The sequence below is a fragment of the Paralichthys olivaceus genome, chromosome 22 (assembly GCF_024713975.1).
Source record: "Paralichthys olivaceus isolate ysfri-2021 chromosome 22, ASM2471397v2, whole genome shotgun sequence".
Taxonomy (NCBI): domain Eukaryota; kingdom Metazoa; phylum Chordata; class Actinopteri; order Pleuronectiformes; family Paralichthyidae; genus Paralichthys; species Paralichthys olivaceus.
In genome coordinates this window covers 10080401-10103393 of record NC_091114.1, presented here as the reverse complement: position 1 = coordinate 10103393, position 22993 = coordinate 10080401, and the positions used below count along the sequence as shown (strand labels likewise).

At 40.7% G+C, this 22993-nt stretch overlaps 2 protein-coding genes across 39 annotated transcripts in view; one reads left to right on the top strand and one right to left on the bottom strand.

Annotated features, from left to right (window-relative positions):
• LOC109634912 (adhesion G protein-coupled receptor L3-like) overlaps positions 1-22993 on the bottom strand; it is a 226534-nt gene that overhangs the window by 182590 nt on the left and 20951 nt on the right. For 14 of the 30 annotated variants that reach the window (XM_020095736.2, XM_020095746.2, XM_020095749.2 and 11 more), the window contains exon 1: positions 10076-10647. The gene's annotated coding sequence lies outside the window, so the exon portion shown is untranslated. Of the gene's footprint in view, positions 1-10075; positions 10650-16188; positions 16307-21740; positions 21879-22993 lie in introns of those variants that run through there. The other 16 variants (XM_069518371.1, XM_069518385.1, XM_069518367.1 and 13 more) reach the window with 4 other exon arrangements.
• Positions 21839-22993, top strand: part of LOC109634897 (multiple PDZ domain protein) — a 43860-nt gene continuing 42705 nt past the window's right edge. For all 9 annotated transcript variants that reach the window (XM_069518366.1, XM_069518362.1, XM_069518365.1 and 6 more), the window contains exon 1: positions 21839-21977. The gene's annotated coding sequence lies outside the window, so the exon portion shown is untranslated. The remainder of the gene's footprint in view (positions 21978-22993) is intronic.

Here is a 22993-nt window from a genome sequence, read left to right as displayed (position 1 = left end):
TAAAATAGAAAGATACAAGAAAGGGTTTTCATTCCTCCTTAGAGATACAGTCATGAGGACATTTTGACTGTCGGCACATCAGAACCAAAAATTACCAAAGCAACACTGAGAGGGTGAATCCTTTTTATGCACTCTGAAACTTCAGCTTTCTGCACTGATAACACCATCTGAGAGACAGAAATTAGCAAATTACCTGAGTCTCATGGCTGCATCCAAGCTGCTGGCCCAATTATTTCAGCTCTGGTGAAATTGTAAAGGCCTTTCCAGCTGTGTTTGACACAAAGCTGGCTTAGGGAGGCTTACAACTGACCAAAAACATAAACAAGATTACAGGAGCCTAACCTTTCACAGCGCTCGTGAGTGACAACAGAACCCCGGCTAAATGGACGTTTGGTCTGGAGCCGTCAAAACGAGGGGATTGTCTCTGTAGTGCTCTCAATACTTCTCAGTAGAGAGTGAGCCGTAAAGAAATAGTGAAACAAAGCAATCCTCGTTGTCTTTACCAATCAATAATGTGCTATTCATTAGTAGAGATGGAATAGCACTTGGAATTAACAGAAGAATACATTAAGACAAAAGAAACTGCAGGCGCAGGGGTAATGAAACCAGATGATATCTGCTTAACTCCAGCATTCCACTGGTTACTTGGAAGGTAATAACTACACCTACCTTATTAATCATTATGGGCAGAAATTCCATAGGGGGTTGCCCTACCCTGACCTGAGTGAGCTCATTGTCTGGTGGCATGCTGCTGTTTCATATATTCCAAGTGCAACTAGTACACTACTGTGTCAGCATGACTTTTGGCTACATTTATTATGTATGAGAGGGTAAAAGGGGTCCATGAGAAGATTAGAAAAGCTTAACATTTTGATGAGATTAATCTAGCTATCAATCTTTGCATTCATACAGTGCTGAATTAACTATAGCTAGGCAGTTTATAAACAAATAATATGATGATATTAATATGATTTTATTTATTTTTTATTTCATTTCGTGCAATTGTGGTGCATTATTTTATATTTATTCGATGGTTGATTGAAAATTTGCACAAAGGACAATGTGATAACCTTTTATTTGTCAAATATGTGATTTTAAACAAAAGGCCTGTGCATGTGTTAATTTTATATAGACTTAATATTTACTGAATATATAGAAAATTATATTCCACATTGTGACATATATCGTGTTTACTATTGAATGACCTACATCCGGATTGTGATGATATTACACAGGCCTACGTGACTGTATGTATTGAGCTGCTGAAGAACCTGAAAAAAAATAGCAATGTATATCATGAGCATGTCAAGTGCATTGGCGAGGTGCAGAAGCGGAGGGACCACAGCTATTAATGCAGCCTCTGTCAGAAGATAGAGTATCACTGTGGAGAACAGGAAGGCAGTGGATGTCAGTTGCCTGGAGAGGACGATCTGACATCTCAACTCCCGCTGTCTGTCATTCTGTCTTCCCAATGATGTATGGACGTGATATGGTACCGCTCACCCAGCTGAGCCAGTCAATACTACCATGCAGAGGAATGCTACAGTGAGACAATGGGAGACTGTGACCCTTGTTACAGAATGACAGAACTCCATGAGGGTGGAGAGGGGTGGATGTTTCCTTAGTCGATATCATATTGTCAGCAGTCTAAGATATATTTTAATGATTAAATAGCTGAAGAATGTCTTTACAAACACTAAAACCATGTTTACTTACGTGACAGGATTTATTTATTTAGTTGATTTAATTGATAATACTGTATTATATTACTAGAATACAGAATTTCTGCGACTATGTACAAATTTTCAAGGAACAACCTTATTTGTAAAAAAATAAAAAACTATTATTTTAATAAGCAATATTATGAATGCAGGCAAATAATTAAAGAACCAAGCACAAGAAACATTAAGATATCCACACAGAGTCTATTAGGGAATAAATTGATTTTTTTTTTTAAAAACTAAAACCTGATCTGTGTTAAACACAGCTTTATTTAAAACAGTTTGTAACATTAAAGCAAAAGAAAACACTAGTGCAGTGGACAGTAATGATCATTTTATCAACGTATCCCTCATATTCCCTGTTAGCACCTCAAGGTGTGTTTGCCCTTAACTGAAGGCAGGACTCTGAACAGCAGCCAACATTTCCAGTCCACTGTATGAAACGCTTGCTCCAGCCCTTGAACCAAGGTGACATCCCCGCGTCGGAAGACCCCCCATTTTCTCGTGTTTCGCCCATGGGGGCTCTGTTCCCGCCTGCAAGTCATCGCTGTTATCGGCTGCTTATTATTTGGCTGAATGAGCTGGAGCGGGGCTCACGGGGCTCGCCTCTGACATAATGACTGATTACAGTCTTGTGGCTCCCCTCGAAGAAATCCCACAGTTGCCTGCATTGTGCCGTCGCGGCTCAGCATCAAAGGCAAGACCAGTGTACAAGTGGATGGGGAGATGGTGGTGGGAGAGTTAGCTGGTCTTTTCCGGTGACAGCATAACTACTACCCAGTCCACGAGCTGTCATGACTAACAGAGACACTTGTTGACACTTGGGTCATCAGGTGCCTTGTTAACAACTGATTCTTGTACCTAAAAGGACGTAATGGGAATAACATGAGATATTTCCATTCCTAGATCCCGACTACAGGAAATGTGAGTAAATAAGGATCCATGTATTCTAATTCCCTGCTGCACAGTGAGCAGAATATTTCCCCCCTCTCCTTCCTGCAATGCAATCCATACTAATGCTTACAGACATTAAGCCCTATAGGACTAATCCATGTAACATGAGCCATGCATGGTGGCTTATGAAGACACCATGCGTCCCTACATATGCATGTGGTATACAGATGCATGCAGGTGTGACAGCAGTCTGAAAACAGCACAGCACAGGCTCTGTCAATAGCTTCCGTTTCTGAGCAACAAGGCAAGTCATTCTGTCAGCACTTTTCAAAACGGCAGCTTTCAGGCAGTCAATTAAGTTCAAGGTGAGACAAAAATGTGTTGTCATTTAAACGGTTTTGCTCCACTGGGGCGGTGCATCAATTCAGTCATCTCCATTCCAGAGGTGACAAAAGGGCTGGCAGGGAAGTTTATATTTGCCAGTGGATACACAGTTCTGCTGTCATTACAGCAGCCCTAGATGAAGCAGGATAGCAGGTGTACAAAGCGGCAAGAATTAAAAAGCGTTGTCACCCCGTGAGCAAATGCTGGTAGAGACAGGGAGCGAACAAGGCGCGACACCAGAGGACCGCGCTGGCTGAGGCAGTCCTTCCTCCCCCCACTCCCGCACTCCTAAATCCAATCCTATCTTATCGATTAAGAAAATCAATTTGGTTCAGGTCACAAGCACAGAGGGAGCCGCTGAAATGCTGCAATATATTTTGAAGTCACAAGTGGAATCTGATTCTGATCAACTCGACAAATACACCCCGGTTTAACACGAGACAAAATGCGCCTGCTCTTATCAGGAAATGGAAGCAAAGGCCTCATAAATCCTTCATTGTGGAGGAATGAACCTGTATAGAAATACTTTAACTGTCCAGCTTCAAATCCTTCCTCTGAGAATCCTAGCATGAATGACGAAATGGTATTTTAATTCAAAAACATTCAGCAAGATGCACAACATCTCTGCATGGCATTAGTGCTTTGTGTTCAGCTACAAGCGCTTTTAACTGTAAGGCTGCAAGGTAGAATGAAAACAAAGCTGTAATGGAAAACACAACAAACATAACAGTGAAACTCCGTTCAACGTTATGTTCTTTCGCTCACCAGCATATTTTGAAGATGTCGACCTGCTGAAGAGGATGGATAGGCTACTGACGAAAAATGACTTCGAAGAAATGCATAATGAAGAAAAAATAGATGCAAGGAGACGCAACGAGACAACAGAGAGACACAAATGGACCGTTAAAAGATGTAAAATGATGTAAAACCATGCTCTGCCTCGATCCTATGAGCAGTGGATCAAGAAGGTTCTGTACAATGTAAGGCCAGAAAAACAAAATTTAACAAAATGGAGTTTTCTTGAATTGAATTATTCTCAAATTCGTCTAAATTTCCATATAAACACAGTTTTGGTCTTTGCTTTCCTGGATTTGATTTGTTCCTTAATGTTTATCTTGTTTAAATCTGTTCAGCCTTTTTTGGGATGTGCACACTTTACACTATTGATGATCAGTAAAAGAGATAAATGAAATGACTACAGAGAGACACGACTACAAAGAAATGCAAAACATCTAAAAAAGAGACAAAGTGATGCAATCTGACCAAGATGAAAATGCAAAAGAGACACAAAATAACCAAAAAGAGCTGAAAAATACCCCAACAAAATTACCACAAAACTATAAAACATTAACTTGAAAATCAATGTATTTAGTGTAGACATTTTGCATCTCTTCTTTTCACAATCTTGGTCTTTTCTCTCTAATTTTATAATTTGACGACACGAAACATGAATTGAAGAGACCATGTGGCATTTCCTTGGAAAGAACATTTCTCTTTTGCGCTTCACTATGGTTCAAGGTTCACTTTTTTGACAATGGCTGTGTGCAGATAGAGCAGCCTGTAAACTAGAAAGAGATCTTCATTTCTGCTCACCGGCCAATTAGTGGTCAGATCAGGAGGTCCCAGTGGTTTAGGGAGGCGTAAATACTAACCGTCATTTCCATTCATTTGTATGCGGCTGCAGGTGCACTACCTCATTATGTATTCAAGCCCAAACCTGCCTCCCAAACAGGCCATAAATTAACTTCTTTTAGAGCTTCGGTCTGAGAGAAGCATTGCATCTTTGTTTGAATCCTCATCACTGGTCTAAAGTTCACGGGGGAAGAAAAAAAAAATAAGCCCCTCGGTGCAAAGGAAAGCCATTAATATTGTTGCAAAAGACTTTGTGTCATACTATGAAATGCACATAGACAAACGTATCCGATTTTACAGAGCAGTAAAGAGGTTGATGTAGTGCAGCTCTGTCAGGTTTTGTCAGTTTGATAGTTTTTGGATACCTTTTAACACCACCAACAGGGTCATAAGAGTGGCCTGGATTGGTTTAAATGCTAAGTTGACATTTTTGGGTCCATATCTCCAGCAGAGAGAGTATCTCTTTCACTCTGCGGTATTTATTTTCCTTTGGCTATCGTTCTCTTTTAGTGGAGTTAGGGTTAACAATATTATACAACCATCTGCTTCTTTGGAGAACATACAATTTCTGAAAACATCAGACAAACTCATCCGGTTGCTGTTTACCGGTCAGACAAACTGTAGTGGCCCTTATCTCCATGAAAAATTGCTATTAGAGCGTACTTCAAGACAAAAATGGCCTCTCCATTCACAAAATGATTCCATATCCGCATCTGCACAAGCTTGTTAATGCTCTGCACTCACGTCTCTTCTCTAACAGCTGCCTGCAGAAGTTGTCGAGTGTTAAAATGTGCCTGCTGAGTGTTTTGACCCCCCCAGGGATGACTGAACTAAGTGTCAGATTAAGGGGCGGAGGGAGGGGGGCCTTGCAGATAATTAAAAGAGCAGATTAAAACATAACATTGTTTTTACAAAAGCACACCGTCACCGGTCGTGGTAACATACACACTTGAGCTTTGCAGTTTACCAGCCTTGCAGGCCTTTATTAAAGTTTAATGCACCAAAAATTACAGTGGTGTGCTTGTGGAATTCAAAAACGCAGCCGAAGCTTAGCTCTGTTCTGAATGCAACAGTAGCTGATTTCACGGTCGACCCATGATCTTATCTCCTGCTTCCACCCAAAGTAACATCTCACCGGCTCATCGTTAGGATTGCGGGTCAAGGAGAGAGCCAGTGAAATATTTTCATGACCTCACCCTATCCTCAACACAACACAGATGTACTGGAGTGGTGTAAAATCCCTGCAAATCCGTTAGTGATTTAAAGAGGCTCATCAATACCCCACACAGCCTCTCTCATCCGAACTACTTTTGTAAACCAGCCAGAGAGAAAGAGCCTGGAATGACTTTGATAATCCCCCCCTCCAAATCACGCTGGTAAATAATAGGTGTGTTTTGGAAACCAAGTTTGGGCACCAAATGAGAGATTACACTGTCAATACTATACACGTGGAAGCAGATTGCCTCACACCATGTTTTTTTTCAAAATTCTGACATTACTGCAGTACTATGATATATTTTATCACAGACATCAGGCTGCAGTTGTATTTTCTATTTTAGAATTTGGGATCCAGAGCTGTGATGAACACAGAAAAATGATTCATGCCAACACTTCAACAAAATAACCTGCAGAGCTTATACTGTATATCCAAACCTTTCACTATTTTCTCAGCCAAATATGCTCTTTTAAAAAGGCATTTTTCAGTGTGTTTCACTGTTTCTTCTAATTTTACACTTAAAAATGCACCTTAACATTTGGGTCAGTCCTCACAGAGCTGTACAGAAACTAACTGTTCTTTCCATCAGCTGCAGTCTCCATTTCAACTGTGAGCCCATTTCCTGCGGTTCAGTTTTCAGGGGGCTTTGAAAGCTTCTGTCAAAACCTCTGTGTCCAGGGTCTTTATGAGACAGGACAGCTAAAGTGTTGAGAGGCACGGACCTTGAGGACCTTTCCTGCGCCATGTGCTTTCTTTTTTCATTTTCAGCTTTTGCTTTTCTTCTTCCGTGACATTCCTGCCAGAGAAAGGGCCCCAGCATATCAACCTGTCTCACTCCTAACAGCATGATAACTCTGGTCTTTGGGACCTGTGAAAAACGAAGGGCCTGGCTGGAGCAGGGGGTGAGATCTGGTCCACAGAAATGTGAATGCAGCACAGCAGGTGGCCTGCCTCCTCTGTTATGCCACAGGTTTAAATACCATGTTTAAAGAGGTAAACATTATAAATAGATAAGTTGTATTTAGAGCACATGTTTTAGCCACCAAGGCTAACCTGTCTGTGGGGTTGCTTTGGATAGTCATTAAAAAAATCACGAGGGAAAAAATTAAAAATCAGCCAGCGATGAAAAAGCTTCTTAAAAAGCATCATCTCATTTTGACAATGTGTGTGAGGATTCTGTCTTGTCTTCTTCTGTAGTTTCCTTATTTTCTAACTTGCCAAAGATCCCGTGCTGTCAATCAAGCCCTGATTTCCTAATGTGGAAAAAAAAGGACATTCTGACTGTGACCGGTGTTCTTCTCATTAGTGATATTGCAGTGTGAGGTCGGGTAGTGTTATAATTCATAAAATAAGGTGAAGGCAAATTGTTAGATTAATGACTTCTGCAATGCCGCACATAGTGCATCAGCATTTCTGTTGGCCGAATTTGTTACTTATTAAAAACTATCAATTAGTTGGTTTTCAATATAGTTGCTGATTGAATTTTTATCAAATGACTCATCGATTAATCAACTGCGAGTTTCATTACAGGAAATGCAGGCCGTGAGAAGGAATAAGTAATGGACCTGTACGATACTGCAAGGGCTGCAATGTTGAAGGTTTCATATATAAAAGAGGCTTCTGAGTTTGCGCAAAAAAGAGGGATAGAGTCTTGATAACATAGTTTTTTGTTATTCCCACCTCTACTGCACAATTTGTCCGACTTTTATCCACAAAATTATGAACAGCTCATAAGGGGGTGCAGGAAAATCATGAAAAGTGAACCACAACAGCTGTTGATACTAAAAGACACAACTGTGCATTGAGTGCAAGAAACTATGAATCTAAAAGCTGAAAAGGTGTGTGCAGTATGTGACCTCCAGCATTCACATCTAAAGAAAAAGCAGAGATAGAGGAATTCATTCATGATAAGTGATGCTGCCTTGCAGACCAGGGTCATTTGGATGCAGGTTTTTGTCATGTGGTTTTGTGTTGTTTGGACGAGCAGGTCTCGGTAAAGGGAATATAGGCAGGTGCAGTTTATGAAAAACAGAAATAAATCACATCCCAGTTCAATACCTTCAAAGACGTAGACAGTCGGGGAATGTGTGTGTGTGACAAACAGATGATTTTTGCACTCTGAACAATGATTAACCTCATTAACACACGGCCATGCTGTACATAACCTGGACCATGAAGCTGCGTCCCACATACACTAACCTGATGAGGAAAATTTGAGAGCCCATGCCTCCTACCACACTGGACTCGCTAAGCTTGCGACTGCCTCCCAAAAGGCTCAAATTAAATGAAAAATGCAGATGGAATGAAAATCACAGCACATCGAGTGGGTGAAAAAAGGAGGAACATCACAAAGAGTGGGATTATTTCTGAAGAATAATACAAATTACTCAACAAAGAAAGAACATGCTTTCTAATGAGGGCATCAAATTAACCTATATCAGACACTGCAACGGACATGATAGAATAATAATTCTCTCTTAAAGCAGCATGGATCCAGTAAAATGTTTTCTAGGGTGAATAACTGACAATGCAGATCAGTGATCAGTGATCTCACTGTCAATTTACCAAAGACATCCAATTCTATCAATATGTTAAACAGAGGCACATGTTCATCACCGTCTTCCGTTAACGCACTGCAGGAAAACAAGAGCTTCAAGACAACAGTTACTTTCAATGCAGCTCTGTCCCATCAGGTATGACACCAGATGCTAAATTCAACTGCTGTTATATATAAATATAACCCAGATTATATTCCACGAGGAGCTGCATTTAGCTGAATCAAAACGGATGAGACAAGAAAACAAAGTGCAGGTTGACGTAACCGTTTAGGCAGAAAGCATCAAATGTCCCCTAGAGTTTCCCCTGGAGGAGGAAGTCAAGGTTTCCACTGCTGGTAAAAGAAACCAAGTGTGTGTGTGTGTGTGGGGTGTGTGTGTTTGTGTCATCTGCTTGAGGGCACTTGCACCAATGCAGATTATGTGACAGATGGCACTGCAGTCCTGGACGTAATGAACACTGCCTAATTGTCAGATAAGACAACAACCAACGAGAACGCTGATGATATTCTGAAATGTGGGTGAAAAAAATCAACCGCGTGGAAGTTAGTCACACTTGTGAAAGACAAGAAGCCAAAGCCTGGCTGAAATTTTAAAAAAAAAAAAACTCATGCACTGTTCCATTCAAGATCAGATTCGACAGATTTCAAACGATTGACTGGGATTGAAGGGGCGTTATTGTGCTGTGACGAGAAAACTTCAGATCCCATTCAAAGCGATGGGCTCAGCTACCCCTTTTTCCCTCACTTGGACTGTGATGTTGAAAGACAGTGTGCTGTCCTCGGATCAAAGCATTCAGTACAGTGGCCCCTCAACCCTTCGCTTCTCCCACACACACAGGACAGCACGTCGGCCTCAGCACAACCAGCTCTCCATCCCCTCTTTCCCTGTGTGTAGATTAAATAATGATGATATTTGCTGTGCAGTATTTATGGGGTTTTTTGCAGTGGTTTTCTGCAAAAAGCCAACAGTGGCACTTTGGAAGAAAATGTAAATGAGTGGACTGGCTGAGGGGATATCCAGTAAAATAAACATGAAAACTGCACATGCACCAGCACCAATAACTGGGGTTCTTCATTCTTTTACACATTGTCAACCCCATCATGAAGAATGCAGCACTGCATCATCCAACATGGTTCACTTTACACGACAGAACTGCACCAGAACAAGAAAAAGGGCCTGCGTTGGTACAATCCATGATTCAAGCACCTTTTTTTTCCCGAAGACAAATTACGCTTCACGCTCTCAGATACTGACTCTGCTTTATCACAGAGAAACAAGGGCTGCATATTCAATTTAAATGTCAAGGTTGAACGTGGGGGGGGGACTAATTCCCTGCATGACTTTAAAATCCTACAACTCACATCCAATATAGGCAACTTCTCTGGAAAAGCCATTTTTCACATCGCCTATTGATAATGCAACTCGGATATGGCACACATGGATTAGTCGAAGAGGCAATTGATAATTAATAGTGGCTATCAATCATTGATCGGTGCTGATTACACCTGAACGCATGGATAGCCTGGTTAAAGTAATTAAGGGAGAGGAGCGCATGCCAGGACTGACATGAGACCGTGCGTTCATAAGATTTAACATCGCCCCGGTGGCTGTGGATTTGCGCACGAACGCGGGGACATATGCGCTTTTTGTTTCGGAACATCTTGACTTACCCTGGGTTTGGAAATCACCGGTGGAGCGGAGGGTAAATCTCGCGTCCTTCCATTCAAAGTATGAACTGTCTTTTCAGGGAACCGTCCTTTAACGCACAGTGTGTGGAGGACAGGACGAGAGAGGGGGGGGGAAACCCAAACTGTTGTCTCCTCCTTTCAATATCCTCGCAAAAAACACAACAACAAAATGTGCCGTGCGTCCACAATCCGAGTCGTGGTGATGTGGCTGGAGGAGAAACAGCAGGTTCCCTCGTGTTGTATCCACGCCGCTACATCCCTTTATGGCACAAGGCGTCCGTCCTTCTGCGCGGGGGCTACATCACGTCCCATGCAGCTGAAAGGGCGAAACGCCAGCAGCCTTCAGGAAGAAAAAAAAAAGAGTATCCAGAGGAATTACAAAAAAAAAAAAAAAAAAGAAGAGGAGAGGGATCTTGTGAGGAAAAGCTCCGCCGGAGGGGGAGAGAAGAATCTCAACTTGTTCGGGTCCAAAGGCTGCTGAGCTCCCCGCGACAATGACAAACCAATTGTGCGCACTGGCTGGGAGTAATTCTGTGTGGAGACCGAGGGTTTGGAGAGCCGGGGAAAGGTGAGAGGAAAAACTCGGATGTGGATTGCCGCTCACGCCGAATACTCGGGCTCCACCTAGCAGCGAACACGAGATAACATGCCACAAAACCAAAGCCCCCTCTGTCTCTCTCTCTCTCTCTCTCTCTCCACCTCACACAATATATCTTGCCTTTGGCTGGCAAGGAGACCTGTGTTATATTACATTCTGTCTGTGCGCCTGTGGCTGCAATATTCATGTGAAATCCACTGCCTCCCCTCTTGCAAGATTCAATGTTTCTTGAAAATGTAACTGGTGTGAGAACTGTCCATCAATAGTTCAATGGAGGAAGTGCAGCCTGATGACTCGAGCAGATGAGTGACAAGGTGTGGCGCATGAAGCTTGATTAAAAAAAGGTTTGCAGCTGTAGAAAGTTAATTAATTCCTGAACTGTATTCTCCAGGGGATATTCTTTGCTTGTATGAGATGTGTTATAGCATCTGTTTTTTTTTTCACAGTTTATCCTCAAAGAAGAGTTAATGGTCCATTCTCTGGCTGGAAGCTAATTATTCATACAGATCTGTTTGCTGGAGGCTGCTGCAGCTCCTTAGTATTCCAGCACATCTACTGTAACTCCAGCCGTTCCTTTGACTGCCTTTCTTTTCCTCCCAGCTGGTGACGGAGTGAAATGTGCACACAAAAAATGGATTTGCAAAATTGTGCCCAAGATGCATTTTCAGACACTGAAAAATTAAGGATCAAAAATCATTAAATCTCTTGATCTTGACCTTTGAATGCAGCACCAGCTGCAGCACACTTACAGCTGGAACCAGCCAGCACTCACCCTCTCAATCATCCTATAGCCAATTAATCACTTTAACAATCCTAATTACAATCAAACAATAACAAGTAATCATTCAATCCCTCACCCAGTGCTCTGCTAATGAGCCCATGTGAGCGCAGACCTGGCGGAGCACATTTTTGCACTTGTTTCCTGTCTGAAAAACACCTTGAACTCCTGAACGCCCCGATGAAAAATAACCGGCTGCCTGCGTTTGAAGAAATGCAGCGTTATCTCTCCCTGGCACTGCTTTCCATGCATCCCTCCGATGCAAATGGATTTCTCCAGGTAGAGCACTGACCAAAGTCGGCTGCCATTACACTTGCATAAACCAGGTAGCTTTAAAGCGATGCCTTAAGTGCCATGCAATATGCTGCACCCAAAAATATACAAGAGCCACAAAATAGCAGTGACACGAATGCTACACCACCGGTGGATCTACAGATGCCGACAGACTAAAAGAATACAAGTCAGAATCGAATTAGTTCCTTTTTATCTTCTCTTTAGCGCCTCATGATTAAAGTATAAAAAAAAGCATAACCTTCACTGAAATGGAAAAGCATTTAAAGAAACAGTGAAGTCAAGTCACACCATATATCTCGTTTAACTGTGGAAAATGAAAATCATTTGAGCAATGGCAAATGTCCCTGAACTGCATGAATATAGAAGTTTCCTTTTGAAAAAGAAGGTGAACTCGAAGACGGCATATAACCTGGAATCAAAACACAAAGGTATTTCCATTCAGTGCTCGTCAGATTTTGGCACTTTGTTATTCAAAGTTGTAAAGCGAAGAAGAAGCTCTATCGTGACAACTGAGCTTCCCAAATGACAATGAACAGCCTGCTGTGAGAAATAAGACATGATAGATTTTATGCTAATAAATAAACTCATCAGCGACAAAAAAATACCCTTTATTCTATTACCCCTAGTATCTCATTTGCTGCAAATGGATCAGTCCAAGGATTTGTTTTTATGTGATGCTGGAGGACACTAATCCTAAAGTGTCCTCAAGACAACAGGATAACATCGACTGTCTGCAGGAAAAAAGCCCCAAAAACCTGACGACCCAGCACCACACAGACATAATCACCCACTGGTTGTATAGTGGTGCACCGGCCGGCTAACAACACTGATCTTCCTCTCAGGAGTTGGTGAAATTAGAAGAGGAGTGAATATTGGATTTCTGTTTAATGCTGCTACCTGTTTGCTTAACACTAAGTTGAATGAGCTTGAAATGCATCATTTTGCTGATGTGTTTGGTTCTGCTGTTCCCAGGTAGCTTTAATCAGGTTTAAAATATATTCAGCATCAATAAAGTCCGAGATGTCATAACACATTGGACCTAAGTCATTGATAAAGTTCATGTAATTTGAGCTCTAATGTGTAAACTGAATTGCTGTTTCACTTCAATAAAATAAAGCTATATGGCAGCAAGCTGTTGCTGTGAAAGAAACTATATTGTCAAATTAACCTGAAAGGCTGCATTTTGAGCTATTCCATTCTTTTTATTTGCAAGTTAAATAAGAATGCATTTAATTTCACAAAGTGAGAGTTTCTTTTTTAATGAAGGCTGAAAATGTCCTGTTGCGTTTTTGTTTATTTTTTGTAATTACATTTAAGCAAGCTCATGGTGTCTGAGTCAATTTATTTGTATCAGAAAAAGGCTAATTCCATTGTTGATTTCCTTGTCAGCGCCCACATTTCAGTTCCGTGGCAATATGTATAATTGCGTGTGCATTACGCTAATGCAGAATATCCAGCTGCCAACAATGGATTTACTAAACACAGAGAGTTAAGCACCTGAGACACAGATGTAATTGAACACCATAAAGTGATGCACGGCACTATTAAACCTCTGTACAGCTTCTCACCTGCTGTTGCCAAATATAAAGCTGTTCAGGAAAAAAAAAAATGAGGCTTTTGGGGACAGTTGTCTTGCAAAGTGAATGCAATAATGTAGAATTCTCCATTCTCCATGTTTATCCATGCTAGCAAGCCTCGTGCTGACACTTGCACATGCAGCGGTGCTGAAAGTACACACACAACTACAGACTGTTCTCGGTTTGTGGGGAAATGTGAGGATGTGTTCTTGTGGACTACAGAAAAGAACTTTGGTGACGTCAGGGCGAAAACTACATGAATAAATAAGAAAAGCAGGAAATACTATGCTATCGTAGCTATCTAACTATTTTTCTCTTAAATAAGACCACAGGTTACAAAATAAACGTCAAGACTTAAAACTAGCGACTGAGAACATAAACTCCATATGACAATGTTGACTGACATTATTAAACAGCCGGTTCTTTTTCTGATTTACCTCCACAGAAACAGACCTTTTCCAGATTCACTTTCCCGACCCGGAGTCTATGTCCATCAGACAAAACGTAGTAAAAGAGAAACTTCAAGAAAACAAATGACACTTTCTTCCTCTTAAAAAATTAAAAGTCAAACACTTTAAAGTATTCCCTCCTTGCTGCAGAGTGTGACTGAATTTACTGAGCCAGTTTGCAGACTTTGTAAGTCACGGTTGCGCACACTACCCAGTAAATGCTCCGTGTGGCCACACTGGCCACTATTAAACAAAAAGTTATATGGATTCTCTTTTTTTAACATTTGGGTTGATGAACCACATGTTTAAAAGCTGAAATACTTGGTGATGGTAAAATGAAATCAGCTGAAATTAATTGCAAGAATTATGGATTTATCAAATTAACAGCCAGAGGCAAGGGCACAATGGCGTCCCTGTTCTCGACGCATATCCACTTTGATTATCTATGACTATCCACTGTCTTAAAGGTTTTATAGCAGGAAGAATACCACTAACCTGAATCTGCATTTGTTCCTGACAGACAAGAATCATAATTCCCACTGCTGCTACAAAACTTTGTTACAGAAGACTATAGACGTTCACCGTTGTAAACATTTGAACAAATAGTAAATGCTGTGTTTTGTTCTCAAGGGGAAAACCAGGGAGATGTACAATGCAAAAAGAATAAATAGCTGATATGACAAAGAGGAGACTACTGAATATCAAGTCCAAAATCTTTACATTTATTCCAAACCCAAGGCCGTATATTGTGGTCCTGCAGCCTTCATCAGATACTAGTGAAGGTTGGAGCAAGGTCCTGTGAATAAAATGTTTTTTCTCTTTCTGTTTTGCTGTTTTTAAGATATAAGCTTAACCTGAATGGGTTGGAACACCGGCACACGTTGGAGCAGGCTTTAGTAGCTCACTGACAATAATGTACTCAAGGTTGAATTCTGCATAACTCTTTTTGCATCAGTAAATCAATTTGCACGTGTTCCTCTATGTATTGAATAGCTATCATTGTTTAACCTTAGTGTGTGCGTGCATATGACTACCCACAGTCAGTGGGCATGACTGTGTGCCCACATCCAACGTTACATCAGCCGCAGCCAACCTCACGAAGCAGCACCTACATTTCTTTCACCCACTGCAGTGCAGCCTCAACTCGCCCGCAAGGAACTTTTCAACGTTTTGGGAACAAACTTCGGCAACAACGTCAATTCAATCAAACAAAAATGAAGTAATATTAGAAACCTTTCTCCCGGTTGACTCAATCAAGTATCTACAATTTGCAAAAAAAGTGAGTAAAGTAAAAGTCGGTCCAGCAGCTTAAACTGTCACGAACCAACAGACTGGTCGTCACTGTGTGTATGTCTATGTGCATGCAGACCGGTTTTTGTTTTGGGGGGGGCATGGTAAAAGATTCCCTTTTTAAAATCTCGTTCCAATGATGACTCACACATGTTGCAGTCAGCCTTAATAGAAATGCTTGCATAATTTAATTGACAACCGGCTGCTATCCACTTTGGATGAGATTTGACACAAACTTTAAAAAATGAGGGTATAATTCAATATCCTGAAATGAAAAGCTCTCTCCTCTGCTGGATGAGCGTGAGCACGGGTGTGTGTGTGGGAGCGAGGCTCGACACACACTCCGAAGGTTGTGTGCGTCCTTGCTTGTGTGGAAAAAGTGGAGAGATCATGCAGAGCACAGAACCCACTTATGTTTTTAAGTATAGGGTGCATTTATTATCTATTACTATTGGCGTCCATTGTTTCAAAAGCTTTTTGACCTATAGCTGCATTTTAGTCTAAGTTGTGTTTGAATGTGTGTAAACATGTCAAATGTATATAAATACCACAACAACAGAAGTCAACTATGTACGTACACCGTTATCTGTGTGTTCCTTGAGATCATACCCTTGTTGTTTAACCGAAATGAATGGAAAGAATCACTGCAACGCAAAAAACACAGCAGCACATATACAGAGTCACCACAAAGAAAACGACTTTCAAAAGAATAGACTTCCCCAACACACACTTCATTATTTCCAAACCGCTTCTACTTGTCGCGCTCTTCTTTGCACAACATGCTAAATTTGCACACAAAGAAGGTTTATTTTAAAAAGTTACATTTATCTCAGTCGCTCCTACCACAGCTATTTATGTTATTTTGAGCTGTAGGTAAACTTGGGAGAAGAGATGAAATCTTCAGAGATCGTTGGAAAGCAAAAGGAGTGATGCCACTACTGGTTTTGCGATTCTGATGTAATGCATCGACTTTTACACATTGTAGACTCTATTATTAGATGAGTGAGTGGAGTTGAGGCAAACTTTCTCTGCTTTTGCAGAAAAAAATATATTTGAAACCACAGAAGGCAGCAGCTGAAATGTCTTACAATTGATGCTGAGCTACTTACCTATAGAACCAGGCAACAGATGAGGTTAGCAACCTGTCAGCTAGCTGGTTAGTGGTGCATTCATCAGTTTAAGCAGCCAGATGTTCCCCTCAGGAGGAGCTTGGAGACCAAAATGGACCTAGAAGAACAGTAAATATTATATGTTGGATGTTTGGGTCCAAAGCCATTATCTGCTGAGACAAACAAAAGGTGCCGACGTCTGATTTGTGGAGTATTTGTGTGCAGAATAATCCAAAACAAAAACACAGTGATGGAAAGCTGATCAAATACTAGAATTAATGAAGTCATCATATTTCTGTTGAGACAACAAACACCAGACATTTGCTCAAGTTCAAAGCTCTAAATTCGGCAGCATGCAAGGATCTCACACAACATAGAAGTGATCTTGTGTATCGCTACAAGGAGGATCAGTTAACAAGCTGACAGTTAGCTCAGCGGTTCCTGACAAGATGCACTAATTTCCACCCTGTCACACAAAGCATGACAATCACTTCCTCTGTGGTTCGAAGTATCCTTGATTTTCTGAGATGCTGTCTTGAAAGTTTGGGAAATGTTGACAAAAACAGCAGAAACTAACCAGATGTTGATCATTTTTGAGTCACATTATGTTACTGTAACCTTAAAAAATGTCCAAGATGCCTCTTTCCACAAGCTTCCCTAATAATTACCAGAAAATTATAATAATAAAGTTATTAAACTCAAGCAGGGCTCCAAAGTGTTGTCACACTGTCAGTTCACAGCAACAGAAACATATAATTAAAGACAAAAACAAGATGACATTTATTTCTACCACTGTGTAAAACTATAATAAAAAAAAAGTATGGACGACAGCCTAAAAATATGCAATTACTAGGAATCAGAAGGCAAACTGTACAAAGGGCTAACCTGACATTAAGGCCATTAAAACTAGAAAAAAGCCTTTATTTAACCCAGACCCTGTGGAGAAATATGTTAATATGCATATGCTTTCAAGCTTAATAGTAATCTAAAACGTCTGTTACATGAAAACTTTAGCAATTTGTTTTACTTTAACTAAACTGTTGAAAACAGCCACAGGTTGTATCAGACAATGATTTATTTTTCTATCTTTTTTATTGTATTGTTTTTTTGTGTGTGATCGTGCAAATAAATAAATCAAATCAAATGTTCCCTTCAGGAGGATTAACAATAATTTTTCATTCGGTCGATTAAAAATGCTGCTACATTGTTAACCAACTTTCCTCCTCAGCAGTGATCGCCACCTGGTGGCTGGCTGCAGTAAAGGTCACAAATCCCATCTCCTCTATGTTAATGGATGGGATATGGATCAATTTTAGAAGTCAAACAATACTGTAAATATTTATTCTTATCACAGTGAAGTATGTTCAAGTGTTTTTTTCCGGTAAGTTTGGTTCATTTGATGCTATAAAAACAGTGTGATTGACAGCTGAGACTGATCTTTCCTCATTCATGGCTCTAAAAACCAAAGAAATCTGACTGTTACAGTTCAGTACTTCATCAAAATTGTTAACAGCTGATTTAGATTTGTATGTCTGACTGGGCACGGTGTTTGGTGTGCACATCCATGCCTCCAGGATGCACAAGTAAATTGATTCTGGTGACCCATGCGTTCTCTTCTAGCGCACCCCTCCACATCTTAATTTCTGTAAGCAACATGAGCTGTCAAAGTCTCCAAAATCTCAGAGAGTATCCACGAGATTGGCATAAAATGTGATCTGCGCATTCACATTACCAACAGGAACAGAGCTATTGATTAGCTTTGACCCGTGTGACCCTTTCCTTTACAGCACTATCAGGGCAAATTTTCTGACCCCAAAAGACATGAAGCTAGAATTCCCTCTAGGATCAGCATCATCCAACCATTAGATTCACAAAATCTTTACTTTATCTTTACTGTTGTGTTTTGTCACTACCATTGACCCCACAGCTGCATATTTACTAGTCATCATATAAATTACTGTAAATTCAAGTCTCAAAGTGGAATAAGGATTTTTATTCCAGCATGCATTCGCTAAAATAAAATCACTATCTCTAACTCTTTCTATGAGCTTATTTTTTTACATCTTGTGGGATGTTATAATTTGAAAGGCTATTTCAATGTTGATGGCTCCACTGGCAATAAATCAAGGCTGGCAGACAATGCCAGCTTTCAGTCTGCCAATATGACTCTGTGATTGAATTTGTGATCCCTTCAGGGCATTTCTTTATTACACCATATGACTTCACACACTTAGCAGCTTTCCAGTGAAGCACGGTATCTGAAAGTCAGTTCCTTTAAGGGAAAATGTACGTTTAGATTCAGGTACTGCCATTGTCTGTGTGTGTGTGTGTGTGTGTGTGTGTGTGTGTGTGTGTGTGTGTGTGTGTGTGTGTGTGTGTGTGTGTGTGGCGTCATTTTATTGCTAAATCGTGTGACCTTGAATAATCTTGCTATTAATCTCCACATTATATTTCAATTGCACAGTTTCAGCTAAACTATGTGTATGTGACTGACACGTGTTATACGCGTCCATCTATCTATCTATCTATCTATCTATCTATCCATCTATCGACCAGTCACACTGCAGACATTTTGATCTGTCAAACATTAAATTATTGATAATAAGAAGAATTGTGTCAACATGCTATTTAGTTCTGCTACTTCTTCAATATGTCTGCCTCGGTTGATTGTTGATAGTAGTGATGGAGAACATCTCACAGTGGCCTCAGAACAACCATGGAGGCAGTCAAACACTGATACTTATCAACAAATGTGATGCGATTCGCTCAAAGCATCATGTTCAATATCTTTTTACATAACCACTGGTACTAGTTGGTTTATTGCCACAGAAAGTACAGTATAGTGAGCTTGACATTTTAATAGAAGCTACCTTCAAAACGTACTCCTAATGCATTTAGAGGAAAATGCATTTGCACATTAAATAAATTTGAATTCCTCTCTTTGAAAACATTTTTTGGCTTGAATAAAGTATTCGGCCTCAGCATTAACTAACTGAAGTGGACTATTTCAAATGGTTCAATGAAATGAACAAATGAAATGAAACCCAAGCATCAAGGACAAGAAGGTAGGCTAGAGCAAAAAAATAATAAATGAAAACACACAATTAAGAATTGAATCAAATTACCAGATTTGGCGTCTCATGTTACTAAGGGGTCTCCTGCAAAGACTGCTGAAGGCTTGTAATAGGCAGGTACAAAAATACGAAACGCTGAAGCTGACGAGCACTGAGCTGAGATGTATTTTTTCTCTCCCTTCCATTCTCTCTTGTTTCTATCTCTTCTTTTTCGGTGTTTGGCTGAGTCAGACCTCCCACATAAAAGTGGCTTATTGTCAGAGTAAGAGGGGAGTTACAGGGTGGATAAGAGGAAGGCAGAAGTAAAGATATAAATGGTGAGGGGATTTAGTCAGTATCAGCTTCCTGAAAGCAGCTTTTATCCCTCGACTTCTCGCTGAAATGACTTGTTACTGCGTGACCCTGCTCCTTCCTGCTCTCCCCCTGAGGTCTCCATCCATGACGGCAACAGAGTCCTTGAGTTGGTAGCAATGAGGTCATAAGGCGGACATGATCAACAACTTGAGAACACAGTATCTACAATACAGTTCTCTGTCCTTGACAACGGGGAAAACCAGTCAAAATAATCATCGAATTTATGTTTTGGTTTGTTAGATATGAGTCATGAGTCAACAGCATGGAGCATTACGGACAGAAATAGTTTATAATCCTCTGAACAGGGAAACAGAGAGAATTTTGTCCTTTCCCAAAGTGCTTCTTCTTCCTGGGCCTAAAAATACTTTACTTTCCACTTGTAATCGAATTAATAACATTTAACTTTTAACACATTTGAATGAACGTTAACATGTGTGGGTCTCAGCTATAGACTGTATATGAAGGTGGATGACACGTCTCAACTTCCTCCCACTATCCAGAAATGAGCCAAAAATAATTCTGGATATGAACATTGCCATGTGGCACATTTGGATTCTGCCCAATAGCAATTAGGGGATGGAGGCGTGGTATTATTGATTATTTTTATATCATCAAATAACCAAAAATACCACTCGATATACATCAGTGTGATGTGTACTCTGACTTTCTGATTTGGTTCATGCCCCTTCCACTAACATGGAGAAGACAGGGTTTATGACCGGTACTGTAGCCAGCCACCAGATGGCGTTTGTCGTCACTACTGGGGAGCTGTCATGACTTTATATGCAGTCTCAGCCTTCACTGTTTGTGTGCGAGTGTACTTATGATGTCTTGCTTGTATAAGTGCACGTGCCAGATAAACAACATGTTTGTTGCACTCATTCATGTTTCATTAGCAGGATAAACTACGTGTTCTTTCACACCAGTGTGCCCGATTCACCTAAAACAATTCTGTTCATAAATTACTCATTACTTCAGTTGTAAAAATGACAGTGAACAGTGACACCCTGATGAAATGTGAACCTTTAACAAGTTTGTGTCAATTCTGCCAAGAACGACTCCCCTGCAGCAATGTTAATGTAATAATGAACTCAGTGACTCCAATGTATTAATAACAGTGTTACGTTTGCTGTTTTGTTTTACTCAGGATTTTATTTATTGAAGTGGCCCAACTCAACTGCCTTGGATCTATGTCTTATTATTTAAAGTTATCTCAAAGACCATCATATAAAGATGGTCTCCTACAGAGAAACTTTACTGTAATTCATCTCTATTATATATTATTATATTAACACAGTGTGAACATGTTTACTTTTGACTAGAACATTTACTTTAGGGGTCTTTTTAAATCCAACAATGACAAATTGGCGACATTATAGTTCAGCCCTTCAGCTTTTAAATGTGTCTCTGATTTTATTTTTCTTAACTTAAGTGTGTGTCTGCTCTTGAGTCTGACACAGATTTCTCTCTGGATTACCAGCTGAGAACAGTAGCACAGTCCCAGACTCCATAAATATTTTACTTGAGTAATTATTTGTTAAGATATTAAACAATGTAATTGAATTTTCATCTGGCTAATTCTTTATTTTGCAGTGTTGAGGCTCTGTCTAACTTTTAGATATTAAAGTTCTTACACTAAACCCTGTTGTTTTAGCTCATATTGTGTATTTTCTAAATTTCGAACCTTAAAAGAAACACCATGGTGTAATTGACAGTACAATGGCTTAGTATTTTTGAAAGTATCATGGTACACTTTGCTCTATGATAAACACGAGACACAATATAATGTTTTTATTAAACAAACAAACAATGCAGAGAGGATCTACATTGATGTCTTAATTCAACTTCTATGTATTTGGTTGTATTGTAAAGTTTTTCTTTTTAGGTATTGATTTTAATCTTTATGATTATTCTGAAAAATATCTGTCCTCAATTACATTTCTTTGTCATGAGGGTTTGCCAACAACAATCACTGCCATTAGTTTTTAATATCAGTATGTGAATGATGTCAGGGAAAATGTATGAGTATATTTGTAATGTTTATAACATAATGTTGATGGAGGCTGTTTGAGGGCCCCCCTTGGTATTTTGTGCTTGGGGCCCCCCACTAGACTCTAGACTCACCCTGGTGGTCTGGATCCGGGGCTTGACCTCCTGTCCTGGGTGCGGGTGCAGCCAGCAAGCGGCGCTTCAGTCTCGGCTGAACCGGACATGTCCACAGAGGATCGGGTTACACTCTGGTGACGCTACGCCCCATCTTTAAGCCCCGGTCTGAGCGCCGTTAGCCGCGGGACAACACAGGCTGAGGCCGGGACACCGTCTACCTGCCGGGGGGAAAAGTAAAAAACTCCCCCGCTGAATGTAAGTGATATTTACGGACAGGTTTTCTTTATGAAATGCTCCTGAACACTTGTGTTGAGATCACTTGTATTTAAAAAAAAAAGCTAAGAATCGTCTTTGTTCGCTACGCGGCCGCTAGTGTCAGGAAAACACCCGGAGACAGACGCCTGTTGTCGGGTCACGGAGCAGAGAAACACGGGCCTCTCCTCCGGTGTTGAGCACTCTTTTTTTACGGTGAACTGTGAACAGACACCGGGGACGTTTGTGTGTTTTCCCCCTGAAAGCAGCGGTAGTGTTCAGACTTATGTGTGTGTCGGAAGCCTGTTGCATTCAGGCTCCATGGACGGGGAGATGTGGAGGAAGGAGGAGGAGGAGTTGAGAAAAGCGGATTGTCCCGAGTGCTTTGGAGACTATAATCAAAACCACCGACTGGATTTACTAACTATACACCGACTCGTGCTGCAGCCATTAACACGACAGAGCTCCAGGGGGGGGGGGGGGGGGGGGGCACCATGTCTTTAAACGAAAAAAAAAAACAACAGAAAAAAAGACAGACATTCAAATTCAACTCTAAACAGCGTATGTCCGCTGTTATCTCCCTGCCTGGGGCCGCGTTAGAGCGCAAACACACCACGCACAAGCTCTCGCCCAAGGGGGCGCAAGACGTGATAAGCATGAACTCACGATAAGTACCGGTAGCATCACTAGTTCCGGTAGCATGCAGGGTTCTTGCTGATGTCGTCACGTAGAGGTCGCGAGCTTGTGCTCGAACGTGAACGCGGCTCTGGGCTGAGAATAACAGTGGTGGTCACCAGTTACTTCTATTGGATTGTATGTATTGGATTTTGTTCAAGTGTTTTGTTCAAGTGTTTTGGGTAATGTTTCCTAAATATGCTAATCACGTCTCCTCTCCTGTAAAGGAGCAGGAAAACATTTACAATACATTACCAATACTAGAAATCCCAGTGTACCTCGTGTCCCTGAAAGCATCACCTATAATAATCTATTGTTATAACATGAGAAAAACATATATACAC